Source organism: Austrofundulus limnaeus, unplaced genomic scaffold, assembly GCF_001266775.1.
Source record: "Austrofundulus limnaeus strain Quisiro unplaced genomic scaffold, Austrofundulus_limnaeus-1.0 Scaffold1015, whole genome shotgun sequence".
NCBI classification, from domain to species: Eukaryota; Metazoa; Chordata; class Actinopteri; order Cyprinodontiformes; family Rivulidae; genus Austrofundulus; species Austrofundulus limnaeus.
The window spans coordinates 72,714-76,582 of record NW_013953417.1 but is presented as its reverse complement, the minus strand read 5'-3'; the positions used below and the strand labels follow the sequence as shown (position 1 = coordinate 76,582).

The 3,869-nt window shown below is 38.6% G+C and overlaps 1 protein-coding gene across 3 annotated transcripts in view; it reads right to left on the bottom strand.

Annotated features, from left to right (window-relative positions):
* sin3aa (SIN3 transcription regulator family member Aa) overlaps window positions 1–1,792 on the bottom strand; it is a gene marked incomplete at its 5' end in the record, with an annotated part of 38,700 nt that extends 36,908 nt beyond the window's left edge. For all 3 annotated transcript variants that reach the window (XR_001312279.1, XM_014030202.1, XM_014030203.1), the window contains 1 exon segment: window positions 1,174–1,792.
* Window positions 1,793–3,869: the final 2,077 nt, after the last annotated feature.

The following is a 3,869-nucleotide window of genomic DNA, read 5'->3' as shown; positions in this document are numbered from 1 at the left end:
CTGCTATGTTCTGCTGCAGTGTGACATAATTTGTGTTATTTGCAGCTGTGATGATTGTGTACAAACTAATACAGGATCAGAATAATACTGTATATATTTATACTTCTCATCCAACCACAACTAAATTCACTCTATCCAGGAGGATGTTTTTTAACAAGAAGTTGTAATGAAATAAGAGTAACAACATTTTACTTCTTATCTTTTTTAAAAATGTAATAAGTATAAAGTACAGATAACTGTGTGAAAATGTAACAAGTAGAAGTAAAAAGTAGGCTGAAAACTAATTACTCAAATAAAGTACAGATACCCAAACAATTCTACTTAAGTACAGTAAAGAAGTATTTGTACTTAGTTACTTTACAACTCTGTATATATGTAACATAGTCATGAGTAAATACAATAAAAGTACTAGAGTTAGATCAAAGTGTAGTGAACGTGCAGCTCGCAGCCAATAAAAAAGCACGAGCTGCCTGACGTCACCGACGCAACAAACAGGTGCGAGTCGGTGTCTGCCATTCACAATTTCCTCCACAAACCAGCTTCATGTGACGGGCCGGGCTGTAAACAGAGGCAGAGCCAGGCCGCAGACACACGGTACCGAGCGGTCCAAACATGCTCGGTTGTTCCGAACCTCCGCACAAAGCTAGGCTGCAGCAGCAGCAGCAGCTTTGTAACATGAACTGGTCCCCACAGCGACGTGCAGCTCCCTGCTCCACGGCCCAGCAACACAAGCACCGAGCTGAACGCCTCCCAGCTGCCCGCCATTTACAGCATGGCGACAAACTTTGGCACAAAACAACAAACACTCCTTTTCCACAGGTAAGCAGGGAAAGTGTTCAGCTCCCTACATCACAAAACATTTTACACTGTTTGATTTGACGGTTTTACGGAGAACTTTTTAAATCGTGGGGGGCTCTGAGCCGCCAGTTAGCTGCTGGCTAATGTAAACAACACGGTGAGGAGCACCGCTCAGGGCTGAGAGAGGGAAACACAAGCAGGGAACCACTGCGCTTTGGTGTAACTAAACTCAAAACTTATATTTCATGAATAAACAACCGATCTGTCTGACTTCTTCTGTTACAGATGCATGTGCACCCCCCGTATAGTCCACTCAACGCGACTGCTAACAGGCAGCTAACTAGCTAGCTCCATTAGCTCACTGAATGAACTCACCCGTCTCTTTCAAACAACAAGTACAAGTTTGCAGATGAGAACTTGACAATCCTGTCCGTGTGGGTCAGCCGCCGAGCCTCCGATCAGAAGCGACACGATGGTCACGGATGTGCAGGGAGCGTGTAAGAGCTGCGTGGCTTCATATAAACAACCAGGCAGCGAGAGTCTCCCCGAGAGGAAAACAACCTCCGCTCGGGTGGATTTAGGAGTGGGCGGGGCTGTCGGAAAAGATCCCGCGCCAGGATGCACGCTATTGGTCAGTTCATCCACAGGCTCGGAGCGGGGGCGGGGCTTCAGATTGTGTTTTCAAGTTGAACTGTCAATCATGTATTTCTCTCTACAGTAGTTATAGACGCGTCAAAGCTAAGTTTAGTATTATAAACAGTCTTTCCCCCTTTTTATTAATTTCTTTTCCCTAGGCGGTTGTCATACTTCATTTATTTTATTAATGGATAAAAATATAAATAAAAGTTTTATTCGAACAGATAATTTTCCATTAATAATTAGTTTACTGGTCTTCTGACAATGTTTATTTTTATTTTACACTATCACTATTTTTCCTTTTGTAACTTTAAATTATTTATTTTACTTATCAGAAAACATATATATGATATTTTTTTGAAACACTTATGTGATTTTATTTTGTTATTTAAATTTTTTTTTGTACCAAGAGTAGTAGTGGGGCGGCGCCCCAGCGCCCCCTGTTCACCAGCCACCACTGGCTAAAGGAGTAAAATGCTAGCTAAAACCAAAAGGCTATTTTTTATTTATTTTATTTTATTTATTTAAAGTTCATGAGTAAAGTGTAAGTTTACCCATTGTTCTGTTTTTATATTCTTTTATAAGTTAAAAATGTTGGCAATGGAGGAATGAGACACTGGTTACTGACTGGTCTGTGACCATGAGGCGACGTAAACATTGTTGGTTGTAATATTTTCAGTGTTTCAGAAATAAAGAATTACAAAAAATAATAATAATTGGACAATTTTGTTTATTCCAAGATGATTTAGAAAAAGAAAACATTGCCATATGTTATGAGGTGTGGCGGAGTGGTTATGGGAGTAGTCCTGGAACTGGAAGGTCGCCGGTTTGAACCCCGGGTCCAGCTGTCTTCTTGGGCAAGACACTTCACCCGCCTTGCCTGCTGATGGTGGTCAGAGGGTCTCGCTTCTGTCAGTGTGCCCCAGGGCAGCTGTGGCTACAATGTAGCTTACCATCATCAGTGTGTGAATGTTTGTAGTGTACAGCACTTTTGGAAATGGAGGGACTTGATAAAGCACTATATAAATTCAGACCATTTACTATAAGACATCATTTTCATTAACTTTTTGTTCTGGTTTTTAGAATAAATTCAGGATGTATTAGTTTATATTTTTACATAGTAATTTTTGATTGTAAATTTGTAGTAACAAAATCCCTTGAAAGAAAATTTATTCTGTTTCACAGATTTTTTTAAATGCACTGCACATTCTTTTTTTTTAGGCTATTTGTTGATAATCTAGTTGCATAATTACCTATCTTACTGTGTGATGTGCACTCCTGTGGGGTGCAGTTTGTAAAGTTACACAGTCAAAAATTACCACCAATATTTTTGTTTTATTTAACCTTTTATAAGAAAAAAAGAACATATTTATTTTTCAAAGTCAGTTTTTCACCATGTGATTCATACATTTATAAATGTATGAATCATATGGTGAAAAACTGACTTTGAAAAAATAAATCTGTTCTTATTTTCTTATAAAAGGTTAAATAAAACAAAAATATTGGTGGTAATTTTTGACTGTGTAACTTTACAAATGGCACCTCATACACTCCATCTTGAATTATTCGTGTCATAGGTCATCTTAAAACAGAATGTACTTATAAACGTCAAGATTCGTTAAACTTTTCAAAAACATTATAGGTCAACATTTAACTATTTTCTCATTAGAACTCAACATTATTGTGTAGGGATTTACTGCTAGGGAAGGCTCTCCCAATCCTTGTGACCTCTTGCCCCCGAGGTGTGGCGGGGTCTGGAAGAACTTTAACCAACCATTATTTAACCAACCAACCAACCAACCAACCATTACTGAACCAACTAACCAACCAACCATTATTGAACCAAACAACCAACCAACCAACCAACCATTATTGAACCAACCAAACAACCATTATTTAACCAACCAACCAACCAACCAACCAACCAACCAACCAACCAACCAACCAACCAACCATTGTTTAACCAACCAACCAACCAACCAACCAACCAACCAACCAACCAGGCAAATCCCATCTTGTAAATGGTGTGGAGCCAAATATTGCAGCAAAGTACCAGTAAATGCAGTTCTTCTATGCCAAAGGACAGCTATTAGAAGAGAAGTGAAAGCAGGTGTGATCCATCAGTATAAGTTTTTAAATGAGTTGGGCCACACAATTTGTCCCATTCACTTGACAGTTTTTAGCTAAAAATGCCGTGAGCTGCACACAGGTGTTTGCAAATTAAGCAGAAGAATTCCAAACTATTAATTATGAGTAATCGTTTGATGAAAATCTACAACTGAATAAACCTTGTAGACGATTCGATTCAGATGGTGGTCACAGCTAATGGTCTTTAGCAAGCATACAAATTGTTATAACTCATAAAAAAATAAAACAAAATTTGGTGCAACAGCTGCAAGTCAGTTGTTGAAATGTTGAAGTTTTATGTATTTATT